This window comes from Danio rerio, chromosome 21, assembly GCF_049306965.1.
Source record: "Danio rerio strain Tuebingen ecotype United States chromosome 21, GRCz12tu, whole genome shotgun sequence".
NCBI classification, from domain to species: domain Eukaryota; kingdom Metazoa; phylum Chordata; class Actinopteri; order Cypriniformes; family Danionidae; genus Danio; species Danio rerio.
The window spans coordinates 397,501-412,500 of NC_133196.1; the positions used below are offsets into that span (position 1 = coordinate 397,501).

Here is a 15,000-nt window from a genome sequence, read left to right on the forward strand (position 1 = left end):
CTGTATGTTCGGAATCACCGACTGTCCCTCAGATCATCCGGTTGAAGAGCGCGCGAACGTGAGTAGCTTTTGTTCTCCACTTTTACCTCAGATTTCACGCCGACCTCCGTTTCTCCGCTCGGGTTAAACAAACACTGAATAACCGATCTCTCAGGGAGTTTCTGAATGAGTCTCCCGTTTTTTATCGTCGGCTTGTCCATAACGGAAAGTCGTGGCAGGAGGACCGACGAGTTCCTTCAGTTCTCTGAGGCTCTACTAAAGTCGATTTTCTTTGTTTAACGCGATATAACTGGACTTTAGGAGCTGTTTTCGGTGATTGAAGTGGGTTTGTGCTTCGAGTAGAAGTGTTTAATGTCTTTATTGTCTTGAGGAGAATCGCTTTCAGGTTTACTCATTCATACAGCAGAGCTCCCGTTACACAAACAAACCACTCCATCTGATCCAGAAACACTCGTTTACCGACACTAATGGACTGTGGGATAATATAAATGAAAGTCTAGTGCTGGAGTATCGCATTTTGTACGTGTTTATCAACAGGACATCGCCAGGTATCGCATGGATTCAATGCTAAATCAATGTTTAGTGTTGGGATATTAGCATATTATTTAATATCATGATCCAGTTAGACCCGGAGTTTGTTTTATGATTCTCAAGTAATATAAAACATTTCACATTAAACATTCTGACAGAATGAATCATTTAGAGTATTTGAGGTAAAGTTGGTTTTATATTCGCACATTCATTCAGTAACTTGTGACACGCTCCCTATATTGTTTACCATGGTATTTACATTTAGTCATTTAGTCATTTAGCAGATGCTTTTATCCAAAGCGCCTTACAAATGAGGACAAGGAAGCAACTTACACAACTATAAGAGCAACAATGAATAAGTGCTGTAGGCGAGTTTCAGGTGTGTAAAGTGTGAGAAGCAAAACATTAGTATTTTTTGTTTTCTGTACTACAGTTAGCGGTGGAGCCAGAGAGGCAATTGCAGATTAGGAAGGAAAGTGGAGACTAAATAGTTGAGTTTTTAGTGGTTTCTTGAAGACAGCGAGTGACTCTGCCGTTCTGATGCAGTTAGGGAGTTCATTCCACCAACTGGGCAGATTGAATGCGAGAGTTCGGGAAAGTGATTTCTTCCCTCTTTGGGATGGAACCACGAGGCGACGTTCATTCACAGAACGCAAGTTTCTGGAGGACACATACATCTGCAGAAGTGAGAGCAGATAAGAAGGAGCAAAGCCAGAAGTCGCTTTGCAGGCAAACATCAGAGCTTTGAATTTGATGCGAGCAGCAACTGGCAGCCAGTGCAAACGGATGAGCAGCGGAGTGACATGTGCTCTTTTAGCTTCATTAAAGACCACTCGTGCTGCTGCGTTCTGAAGCAGATGAAGAGGCTTGATAGAGTTAGCTGGAATCCCGGCTAGTAGAGAGTTGCAGTAATCCAGTCTGGAGAGAACAAGAGCTTGAACAAGGAGTTGAGCTGCATGTTCAGATAGGAAGGGTCGGATCTTTCTGATGTTGTAGAGTGTGAATCTGCAAGATAGAGCAGTTCTAGAGATGTGGTCAGAGAAGTTTAGTTGGTCATCAATCGTTACTCCAAGGCTTTTCACCATTTTAGATGATCTTTCATCCAGTGTGAAATGTCCGACAGGCAGGCTGAGATGCGAGCCGGAACCGAGGGATCATCAGGATGAAAAGAGAGGTATAGCTGGGTGTCATCAGCATAGCAGTTGTAGGAAAATCTATGTTTGTGGATGACTGATCCTAAAGATGGTTTGTAGATAGAGAAGAGAAGAGAAGTGGCTTTTGAATATTCAAACTTAATCACATGTAAATATGACTTTAAAACAACATCAGCACTATTTAATTGACTGTGAACAATGATGTCTATTAGGAATTTGCAGAATACTTCATTCATTCATTCATTTTCTTTTCAGCTTAGTCCCTTTATTAACCAGGGGTCACCACAGCGGAATGAACCAACAACTTATCCAGCATCTGTTTTACACAGCGGATGCCCTTCCAGCTTGCAGAATACTTTTCTGAAATTATATTATTAATGAGAAAGCCTGAATGTTTTGCGATATAGCCAACTTCACCTCAATAAATGTTAATTTTGTCATCTCTGAGTATTGTTGGCAGATTTTAGCTCATCATTGACGTCTTGTAGATCTCCGATGCACCAGGTTTGTCGTTTGGGAGAAATAGTTGTGATATTGATGACATGATATGGCATGATATTAAACATTCATTTTATACATCGACCATCATAAACAGATACTGTATGCGATTATGGGCTATTTTGAGAGATGTAAACAAAATCAATGGTCCCAGCATATTTCCTGTTGTACATTTTAATTTCTACCGCTTCCGAGAATCCAAAAAGAGCCACATATTAATAAATAATGTCATTATAGCTGTTTTAACATTTAAGTTATGATTGAATTTTCTTTTGCTACAGTTATGAAATAGTTTTAGAACAAGCAGGAAAGGTTCATAGTCCACTGACATGACCATATTGAAGTAGTCTAGTGCAGGGGTGTCAAACTCAATTCCTGGAGGGCTGAAGCCCTGCACAGTTTAGTTCCAACCCTGCTCCAACACACTCTCCTGTAGGTTTCAAACAAGCCTGAAGGACTCAATTAGTTTGATCAGGTGTGTTTAATTAGGGTTGGAACTAAACTGTGCAGAGCTGCGGCCCTCCAGGAACTGAGTTTGACAACTTTGGTCTAGAGAGACTGCTGTTGTTGTATTTGTCATTATCACGCAGATTTATGAGAGTTATAGTGTTTCTTATTATACTACAGCTCTCTTTAATGCTGGATTCGGATTGGCTGATGGTCACTCTCAGGTGTTTGGGGTTATTGTCAGATCAAGGCACAGCTAAAGTAGTTCCGGCAGCTTTAGAGCAGCTCCATATCACTCCGCTGAATGATCTGAGGTGTTTCACAGCCACAACAGTCAGACATCACATCAGAACACAACAGAGGAGGTTAATGTGGAGGACACTAGTGCTTGAGGACAAACACCTGACAAATATCTAAAATTAAACACCTGAACGGTGGCGCACAAGCAGAATGATGCACGCCATGCTGTTGAGTTATTAGAAAATACTGCACACTTAATGTCAGTAATAGTTAAAGAGCCTGTCATCAGTTATTGAATAAATAAACTGATTTCTCTTCTATTCATAAATTTTCCTTCAGCTTAGTCCCTTATTTATCAGAGGTCGCCACAGAGGAATGAACTACCAACTACTACAGCATGTGTTTTACGTAGAGGATGCCCTTTTAGCTGCAACCCATCACTGGGAGACATCTATACACACCCATTCACACTCGTACTCTATGGACAATTTAGCTTGCCTACACCACCTATTACCACTTGTTTTTGGACTGTTTTGGACCAGCCGCAACCCAGTACTGGGAAAGATTTCTCTAATATTATTAGTTTGAAAGCACTTGTATATGTTTCTGATATGTTTGCTTCATAGAATTATAATGCCTTGGCCTCACAGTCACGCTGATGTCGTTTTTCCTGCATGCGCTGGCCCTTTAAAAGCTGGGTTTGAGGTTAGTTGGTTTACCAGCACTCGATCATCAGTGAACGTTCACTTTATGGAAGCTAAGAATAAGAGCGTGGACCGTCCTGCCGACCATAAAAACTGTGGAAGAAACACAGACGCTTCATTACAGGCTGCTCAAGCCAAGAGAAAACACACACACACACACACACACACACACACACATGCGTCTGTCCCTCTCATTCTCTGCCAGGAGAGAGAGATTTGCTCTTTTCCTCCTGCTGAACGACTCCATGAAGGAGTGGAAAATCAAAGGGTAGTTTTCTGCTGTGTTTGTGGGCCGTCAGGTAAACACAGCGCATGTTTGCGCCTCAGACCACACAGTCTGTCTGTGACCCACTTCTGTCACTGAATTGATCCAAAAGCTACCGAGACGGTATTCTCAGTGACTCTCTGATTCTAGTTATTACTTCTTTCATCAGCAGCGATTCATTTTTTAAAATTATATTGATTCATTTTAGGGTAGCTAAGTGGTGTCCTCACAGCAAGAAGGTCACTGGTTTGAGTCTCGGCTGGGTCAGTTGGTGTTTCTGTGTGGAGTTTGCATGTTCTCCCTGTGTTGGCGTGGGTTTCCTCCGGGTGCTCCGGTTTCCCCCACAGTCCAAACACATGCGCTATAGGGGAACTGATCAACTACACTGGCCGCAGTGTGTGAGTGTGTGTATGGGTGTTTCCCAGTACCAGTACCCATACCTGCTGTGTAAAACATATGCTGGAATAGTTGGCAGTTCATTCCGCTGTGGCGACTCCTGATTAATAAAAGGATTAAGGTGAAGGAGAATAAATGAATGAAATAAATACAAAAGTGAATCACTTGAGCTCAAAATGAATGACTGCAGTTCTAAATGATTCGGTAGAATCAGCTCAAAAATGAATCGGTTCAGAATTGAATCACTTCAGCTCTTGAATGAATCATTATAGTTCTACTTTGAATAATTATATGCTGCAGAAGAATGCTGTTCTTATTTAGAGTTTTTTGTCAAAAATTTATTAAATCAAAAAGCATTTTCTAAAAAATATAGTCTTGTTTTAGAAATAATGAGCCAAAATTAAGTCAGTTTTTTCTTAAAGTAAGCAAAATAATCTGCCAAAAACCCTAATCTAGTATTTGCTTTGAAATAACATATTTCTTACCTCATTGTAAGATTATTTTGCTTGTTTTAAGGAAAAACTTACGTAATTTAGACACATTTTTTTCTGAAAACAAGACGATATTATTTGCTTGTCTAGATAATGCTTTTTGATTTAATAATTTGTAGATATTTGGACCAGAAACAAGACTTCTAATTTTTTGTGCAGTGCATAATTAATTAACATAGAACTATAATGATTCATTTAAGAGCTGGAGTGATTCATTTGTTAGCTGACTCTTTTCAGAATGCAACTGAATCATTTTGAACAGCTGTCATTAGTCAGTTCTTGTATTGTTTACATTTTTGTTGATTTCATTTTAGTTTGATTCAGAAGTTGAGTGATTCATTACAGAACTAAAATCATTTATTTAAGAGCTGGAGTGATACATTTTTAGACCTTGAGTGATTCATTACAAAACTATAATGAATCATTTTAGAGCTGGAGTGATTCATTTTAGAACTTGAGTGATTCATTACAAAACTATAATGAATCATTTTAGAGCTGGAGTGATTCATTTTAGAACTTGAGTGATTCATTACAAAACTATAATGAATCATTTTAGAGCTGGAGTGATTCATTTTAGAACTTGAGTGATTCATTACAAAACTATAATGAATCATTTTAGAGCTGGAGTGATTCATTTTAGAACTTGAGTGATTCATTACAAAACTATAATGATTCATTTTAGAGCTGGAGTGATTCAGAACTTGATTGATTAATTACAAAACTATAATGATTCTTTTTAGAGCTGGAGTGATTAATTTTAGAATTTAAGTGATTCATTACATAACTATAATGATTCATTTTAGAGCTGGAGTGATTCAGAACTTGATTGATTAATTACAAAACTATAATGATTCTTTTTAGAGCTGGAATGATTAATTTTAGAATTTAAGTGATTCATTACAAAACTATAATGATTCATTTTAGAGCTTGAATGATTCAGAACTTGAGTGATACATTACATAACTATAGACTCATTTTAGAGCTGGAGTGATTCAGAACTTGATTGATTCATTACTAAACTATAATGATTCATTTTAGAGCTGGAGTGATTAATTTTAGAATTTAAGTGATTCATTACAAAACTATAATGATTCATTTTAGAGCTGGAGTGATTCAGAACTTGAGTGATTCATTTCATAACTATAATGATTCCTTTTAGTGCAGTGATTCATGTTTTGTGATATGAGAGCCGATGTTTAACCGGTTTATCCGCTGTTTTACAGTAAGGTCATGTGTAACCAGAGCCCGAGTGTCTCTCTCTCTCTCTCTGTGTGTGTGTGTGTGTGTGTGTGTGTGTGTGTGTGAAACCCAAGAGCAGCTCTGTGTTAAAATGCTAATTGAATGTGTGCTGGGGGTCAGAGGTCAGCAGGTTTGAGCACAGCTGTGTCTGTGATTGTCTGTTCCCTCCAGTGTTTCTGTGGAGGGATCTGATCTGGATGTGGCCGGTTCTGTTTAAACACACCAGGCCTTTAAATGGGTCACATTACGTGTGGAGTTTTCCATGCAGCCTCCCAAAACGAGCATGTTTGATTGAATTAAAACCAGCCGAGCCACACTGCCTTCAAATCAAGCCCAGAGGTCTGAGCGCCGGCCGAGAGACACGCGTCATACACACACACACACATGCACACGACAAACACACATTCATTTCACTGATTCAGTTTAGAACTGTGTGGTGTCATTTTAAGACTATAATGAATCATTTCATAACTACAGTGAGTCAGTGTACAACTGCAATGATTCATTTCAGTACAACAATGATTCAGTTTAGACCTGTGATGATTCATCTCTCAAAACTCATCTCTCATTCATTGTAGAACTGTAATGATTCATCTCACAACTACAGTGATTCAGTTTAAAACTGTATTGATTCATTTCGCAAATACAGTGATTCATTGTAGAACTGTAATGATTCATTTCATAACTACAGTGATTAAGTTTAGTACAGCAATTATTCATTTCACTACAACAATGATTCAATTTAGAACTGTAATGATTCATTTCATAACTATAGTGATTCAGTTTAGAACTGTAATGATTCATTTAAAAAAATATAATGAATCATTGTAGAACTGTAATGATTTATTTCATAACTATAGTGATTCAATTTAGAACAATAATGATTCATTTCACAAATAAAATGATTCAATTTAAAACAATAATGATTCATTTCACATATACAAGGATTCATTACCGAACTGTAATGATTCATTTTCACAACTTCAGTGATTCATTTCATTTCAAATTCATAATTCTTTTCACACTTCCAGTGGTACTCGTTGATCTGACCGATCTCATGAACCGATTGCAAGTGCTTGTTTAAGAGTTTACAAGTAGAGGAAGATGCAGGTGTGCCCGGTTAATACAGCAGCAGCGCTACAACACATGAGCAATGTCTCCAAATTGCAATGTTGGTCATTTTTCACCATGTTTTAATCTGTTTTATTATAAAAAAAATTTTGTGAAGCTGCTTCTGACCATTACATGTATGCATGTGTGATCTCATACTTAAAGGGTAACTGTGCTTATGCCATGGCAAAGTTAAATAAAGCTTGAAGAATCAGACTCAAGCTCAACAAATCCTGCACGGGGCATCCCTAATAATAGTAATGTGGGTTACAGCTGCAGTGATTCATTCAACTGTATTTCCAAGCTCTCTGGATTAGTTTACAGCTATAATGGTTTATTTTACAGCTCTAATAATTCATTTCACAGCTTTATGCATTCATTTTAGAAGTAAAATGATTATTATATGAACTCTATTGATGCTTCTTAGATTTGAATTGTTTCCTTCAGTCTGATTCCTAATGATTCATTTCAGTGATTCATATTAGGACTAGTCATTTATTTTAGAAATATAGTGATTTATTTTAATGTCATTGATTCATTTTAGAACTACACTGGTTCATTTTAACCCAATGCATGTGCAGAGCTGCATTGATTGATTTAATCACAATTGTATTGATTGATTTGCTGTGGGTTATTGTGAGTCATGCGGTGGATTTCTGAACCAATGATTCATTTCAGTGAATCGTTTAACTGTTTTGCTGTTCAGATGTCAGAGTGACCTGTTCAGTGCGTGAGAGAGAGAGAGAGAGAGATAGAGAGAAAGTGTGTGTGCGCAGTGAGGCCAGTGTTAAGGGTTTGTGCTGTAGTTCAGGTCAGTCATGCACACTGATAAGATTAGTGCTGTAGTAGTAAACCAGTCTCTCTCTCTTATCTCTCACTCCTGCTCTAAAGTGTGTGTGTGTGTTTCATCTCTGCTGCATCAAGCAAATTCCTTCTCTCTCTCTCCCTTTCTCTCACACACACACTCACACACTCACTCACTCTTTATTTCTTACATATACACACAGTCTCTTTATTTCTGTTTTGTGTGTGTGTGTGTGTGTGTAAGCAGCGGGTGTGTTTTATGACGGGGGAGGTTCAGTTTAGTGACCCAAACCCTCGTGACACAGCAGGAGTGTGTGTGTGTGTTTGTGTGTGTGTGTGCTTCACTTCATTCAACACTGGGCTTGTGTTTAGCATCATGTGTGATTGGCCATCAGATTGTAAAGTGTTAATCAGACACACAAACACACACACACAGCTGTATGCAAATGAGTAGACATGGTCCCCAATCACAGCTGATTGTTTTCATGATGACGTGATGTGATTGGCTGCAGTGCCGATTACTGATGATCCTCTAATCACGTTCATTTCACAGTTCAGCTGGCCTGATAGCAGATGGGTGGTCATGTGATCTGAGGCAGCCAATCCTGGTTTAGTATTTAAAAACGTGATCAAGTCAGTGTTAATTCCTAATAGCACTTTCATTACAGATTTGCATAAATTATAAACTAAGAAACAATGACAATGGAAATACCATTTAATGGTGTAAACATCAGTAGTGTAACAGACAGTGTTATTATTACGATCATTTTCATTTCATGTTGATTCAGTTCAGTTCAATAACTTTCCTTCGGCTCAGTCTCTTATTCATCAACGGTCGCCACAGTGGAATGAACCACCAACTATTCCAGCATATGTTTTACACAGCTGATGCCCTTCCAGCTGCAACCCAGTACTGGGAAACACCTATACACACTCGTTCACACACACACACACACACACACACACACACTCATACACTGTGGCCAGTGTAGTTGATCAGTTCCCCTATAGCGCATGTGTTTGGACTGTGGGGGAAACCGGAGCACCCGGAGGAAACCCACACCAACACAGGGAGAACATGCAAACTCCACACAGAAACACCAACTGACCCAGTCGGGACTCAAACCAGAGACCTTCTTGCTGTGAGGAGCTTGTGCTAACCGCTGAGCACCCGCGCCGCCATAATTGAGTTCAATAAAAGTGACTGAATATGTAAAATACCCTGATCAAATATTGAGCTGACTGAAGTCTGTTTGAGCCACTGATGTTTCCCGCTGAAGGTCAGAGGTCAGCGAGGGTGTCTGATGTCTCTGTGAGATTTCTCTGTATGGGACTGTGGAAATGTGTGGAATGAATGATATGCAGGACAGAAGCGCTGTGGACACACACACACACACACACACACACACACACACACACACAAAACAGAGAATCTCTCTCTCTCTCACACACGCACAGGCAATTTAGAGCCTCTGGGTTCAGTAGTTTAGTGTGTCAGTGTGTGTGTGCTTTAATATACAGGAAGTGCTATGTCAGGAGACAGGAAGTGCTCATTAAAAGGGTTGTTGTGAATCCATCAGATGGATTTCAGTGAGGCGTGAGCGATCAGATCTGATAAATCAGTGTGTGTGTGTGCACTGCTGAGAGAGTATATTCCACACTAGTGTAGAGAGTGTGTGTTTGCGGTGTGATGAACAATGTAGTGTGTGTTTGTGTGTCAGACAGCAGAAGCTTCAGGGTTTACCATCACATCCTCTTAGTGTGTGTGTGTGTGTGCATGTGTTTGTGTGTGTGTGCACTGTGCAGAGATGTATAGTAAGGAAGTAGAGCTACTCCACTAGTGTACTTCAGTGCTGAAAGGCAGTATCTGTACTCTCCTGGAGGATTGTTTACATCTCCTACGTCCACTTTTACTTCAGTGCATATTTTCTATGAGTGTAATACTTTTACTCTGATAGATTCATTATGTGCTGCATCATTACTCATTTCCAGGGGTGTCAAAATTATTGATATGGGTTCAGTAATAGATCATAACCGGTTATCTCCTATGCGCGATGCCATTTTGGTTGCATATGCGCCCGAAATTTTACCTATGCGACTTCAAACTATATTTGGGAGCATGTGTGCGAGTGCATAAAATTGTTGTGTGCGACCAGTTTTTACTGCAAAATGTTCAGCACATGCGCGGATTCGGGAGACATTCACGCAGAATGCATCTCTAAGCTCTTTGTCTGCACTTGAAACGGGAAACGCAGCGCTCAGGAATGGTTTAAAACAGTTGTCATGTCAACTTGCTGCAGTAAACAAAGCCAAGTCCGTTATGCTTGCCCCGCCTTCACGCTCTTCTTATTGGCCCACCACTGCTCTAGCACTGAAATATGAGCTGTCAATCACTCAGTCAATGCCTTCTGGCTTGGGATGACAGAGAGAGCTACTGCTGCGGAAAACTGTAAAGCACTGAAGATGAGAATGAAGATAACACGGACAGATTGTGTTTTAGAAACCATGACATCTAAAGTTACAAATAATGACACATCTTACTAGTGATCGTGTGCTGAATGTTAATCCACCATCTACACTTTTCTAAGAGTGGATAAAAGACTTCAATTGGCTTCAGGTCCGCTACGAAAAGTCTGTGGGATGGAGTTTTCAGGTTACTGTTTGCCACATCTAGCACGAGAGCTTCTGTTTAATCCTTCATATAATCACCAGATGCTGTCCGCCGTGCAAGTGGCAGCTATATGTCAAATTTAACACCACGAACACCATCACAAACAGGCTTACACTGAGTAAACTAACATCGCTACTCCTAAAAGGACCGGTATTGCTATTAACATGACGTATGCATATAATAGGGTACAGTATATGTCAAAAGCATCAGTGCAATATCAGACAGCACCCGTGAGAACAGCTCAGTTATACCATTAACAGATTCATTCATGTCCAGCAGTTTGTGCAGGGCTGGTGAGCGCTCCGTGTATGCTTTGGTCACTCTTATGTTATAAAAATCTATTTTCTTGTGATAACGGGATTTCGTTGAGACATATTTTCCTCATATTTTCCTCTTAATATATATATATATATATTTTTTTTTTTGCTTGTTAAGTTTGATTAGTGTTGATTTCAAATGCAATAAATATGTTTGTATAAAACTTGTAACGGTGCTTATAAGTGCGAATAACTTTTGCCTGATGCGCCTGCATTTTTAAAGTTAGGAGCACTGGTGCTACCAAGCAAAAAGGTTCATTTCGAGCCCTGTAATGCCCAAATTAGAGCGCAGCTCTGGCCAACCTCCAAGTGAACGAACAGCGGCCCGACCAGCTCTCTGATGGGGTTTAAATAAGGGCGCTGACCAGCATCAGGTGAGCTGAAGACACGCCCCCAATCTAGAACAAAATCCAACACACAGAAACACAAAACGACGCAGTCCTAATAATATATCTAAAACATAATAATTCAACTTCAGAGTTCTGAATAGTTGTATTCTGACGTCAACACTTTACTGTGATTTAATGACCAGGACAAGTTTAAAGTCTGACCAATCAAAGTCTGTAGAAAATGGAGCATTTTAACCAGCAGTAGATCTACACACAGGCCTAATATTAGTGTTGTTTCACCATATGTTTGAGAATAACAGTAATAACAGCCTCCTCATGTTAACCTTTATTTTACATCCTGAGAAAATCCTGATCTTGATTTTAAGCAAAAAATCCTGATTCTTATTTAGCCAGAGTCGTGCAGCCCTAATGCACACTAACATCTAATTCACCATCAAAGCAGTTGTCATGAATTGAAGTACTCCAGCAGATCTTACTTTAATCAAACGCTTGAAATCATCTAAATCTTCTGAAATGAAAAGAAAAATGAGGTCATATTTACTTAAAACAAATATTCAAAACAATTATTGTTTTCTGTGCAATAAACTGAGTTATTCTGACTTTATTCTCTCACTCTGTGTGTGTGTGTGTGTGTGTGTGTGTGTGTGTGTGTGTGTGTGTGTGTGTGTTCTGCTTTAGTTCTCTATTGGACTGGTTAGCATGTCTTCTGATGGTCTTTGAGGGTTTGTGACCCGTGATGTTGTTGTTCTGTGAACCGCATTAATGAACTCAATTGTGCTCATGTTTAACATTTTACGCCTGACAGAACCACACGTAGCTCTCGTCTTCATGACATCACGCCTGCTTTAACCTGTGAGAGTGTGTGTGTTGTGTCAGCCCTGACTCATGTCACACTCATTCAGTTCTACAGGATTTATTTAATCCCTGTTCACACTGCAGTTTAATCCAGTGTCACTCCACTTCTGTTTTTGTGTGAATGTTTTCAGCATTGTGTGTGAATGTGTGTGTGTGTGTGTGTGTGTGTGTGTGTTGTGTTGTGTCAGCCCTAAATTATTGCATATTAATTCAGTTCCACAGGATTTATATAATTCCTGTTCACACTGCGGTTTAATCCAGTGTCACTCCACTTCTGTGTTTGTATGCACCTGTTTGTGTGAGTGATGCCTGAAGGTTCAGCAAAGTGTTTGTGTGTTTGATTAAAGCATGGAGACACAATGGGACGTGTGATGTCGTTCAGGCCCACCTGCCTTCCTGTGAATAGAGGAAAGCCCCTCCATAACAAACAGCAGTCCTAAAATAGAGACAGACTTCCTCTTATCCATAGCTGTGTGTGTGTGTGTGTGTGTGTGTGTGTGTGTGTGTGTGTGTGTGTGTGTGTGTGTGTGTGTGTGTGTGAGTGTGAGTGAGAAAGTGAGTCTCCATCTGTGTTTGTGTGTAAGCATGTTGGGGTGTTTGAGTGTGTGTCTGTGTGCATTTTAGTAGTATTTATTTGAATTAAAATCATTTTAAGTCTTTAAAATATTTCAAAAATATATTTTAATATTATTTTAAATGTAAATAAATAGGCATCTTATTTAAAAAATGTTATTGATAATATAAACATTTAAAAAATGTGATAAAATAATAAAATTCTTATTATATGATTAATAATTTAATTGTATATTATTTAATTAGACAATTAAAATTAACTATTGAATTAAAACTGTTGTTTTCACTGAAGAATATACAGTTATTGGGAATTAAAATAATCCTATATGTCAGTAATAAGAGTTGGAACACTCTGGGGTAGTGTGAGTGGACAGAGGAACCACAGCAGAACTCATGCGCTTCACAACTGAAATGTATTAGTGTACACCGGGCCTGAAACAGCAGCACAGTAAACAGACAGCTGTCTGCTAACTTCATTAGATCAGAATGGGTTTCCTTTGACAGACAGCAGAATCGTTATTCTGTGTGTGTGTGTGTGTGTGTGTGTGTGTGTGTGTGTGTGTGTGTGTGTGTGTGTGTGTGTGTGTGTGTGTGTGTGTGTGTGTGTGTGTGTGTGTGTGCGCGTGCATACAGCCCGGCAGCAGGAACAGATTAAATGCACAAACACTCTATCTGGACAATAGTGCTGCGGATTTCCTGCTGTTGGAGCTCATAGAGGGTCACCGAGACCCCAAACTGCCAGATAGCAGATACACACACACTTCAGTAGAGCTACTCATATATACACACACACACACATGCACTCAAACAACCAGAAACACTCACTCACACACACACACATATTATAATAGAGCTACTCACGCACATACACAGACACTCTCTCTCTCTTTCACACACACACACACACACACACACACACTGCCTCTGCTTGAGCACCCAGTCTGCCGTGTGTGTTCTCCATCCTGTCAGAGGGAGTTTGACAAACAGGAAATGAGGAAATCTGCTCTTCTGCATTATTGATCTTCAGCAGGACAGCGTGAACACACACACTATACTGCACACTACTGCATATATACTGCACTGCATATAACACAATGTGCTGCACACTGTTCTATAGCGCATACACCGCGATTCATTTGTGAATCTCCGTCATTAACGACTCAATACTCCTGCATCTCAGTATGCAGTGTAAATGCTATATAACGTCTGTAATCTTCACTAGTTTAGGGTGGACAGTACACACATTGAGGCGCAGCACTGTTCTGTTATCAGACACCCTCATAAGTTACTTTAAAAGCTAGCCGTTACTTCACTTGACACTCATTTCTGGCAGTGTTATTATCTTATTGTCAAATTTCATGTAGTGTTTGCTGATTTTATTCCCTATGAAGTGTTCTGCCTGTGCTCATGACTACACTCGTACACAGTCCAGCATCTTCACACTGGCTTTAGTCTTGGCGAGTGCAGTTGAATGGATTATGTCTTTGGAGCCCTGACCAATATGGCGGCGCTATTGACACATGCTCAGAGCTCATATGCAATATCTAGTGTAAATATCTATGACGAACCAACGGACCAAAATGGACCATGCTTTCTATTAAGGCTGGGTGAAAAAATTGATATCAATATTTATTGATTGAACACCGGTGTCAGTATTAATAATAAAAAACGATGTGCTATGTAGTTTTGGTGTGAAGAGCTATAGGTTTATTAAATGTGGCTGCTGAACACACGCCCTGGAAGCAGTGCTAATAAGCTTAGGGGAGGGCTCTTTAATTGGTGGCCCGCGGGCTGAACCTGGCCCTTAAGACAATTTGTTTCAGCCCTCCAAAAAGTGTGACCAAGACAACAAAATAAATTTAGTTGAGTCAAAAAGCGGCCACTATAGTTATGAAGTGACGTGCGTCTGTTCAATACAGCACGAGCTGCAGTTGCAGGCTGCACAGAGCGTGAGTCACCTGACATGAGCAAGTGGCGTGAGCAGCCCAAAATATTTGGACATGTTAGTTGAAAAGGCCTTTTGTACAATGCACTGATATCACTAATAGGGATGCAATGATTAGCCGATTTCACTATTAACCGTGCTTTTATTCATTACAGTTAACTAATAGTAAAGGCTTCTTAACGCCGCATTTCTGTTGCACAGAACAAAACTGCTGCAACTAAACAAGGTTGTGCTTACTGTGCGCTAGTGTACAGCTCCGAGCATATACAGTTCATTATTTCTAATGGAGACATGAACATTTTACATTTATTTATTTATTTATTTATTTATTTATTTATTAAATATATTTTTTTACATTTTTAAAATTAATTTTTTATTTAAATTTTTTTATATTTTTTGTTATTTTTTAT

The 15,000-nt window shown here is 39.3% G+C and overlaps 1 protein-coding gene across 1 annotated transcript in view; it reads left to right on the forward strand.

Annotated features, from left to right (window-relative positions):
- The window catches only part of lhfpl2a (LHFPL tetraspan subfamily member 2a), a 28,559-nt gene that overhangs the window by 73 nt on the left and 13,486 nt on the right, over window positions 1-15,000 (forward strand). The window contains exon 1 of the mRNA XM_021468792.3: window positions 1-58. This exon is cut by the window's left edge and continues 73 nt beyond it. The gene's annotated coding sequence lies outside the window, so the exon portion shown is untranslated. The remainder of the gene's footprint in view (window positions 59-15,000) is intronic.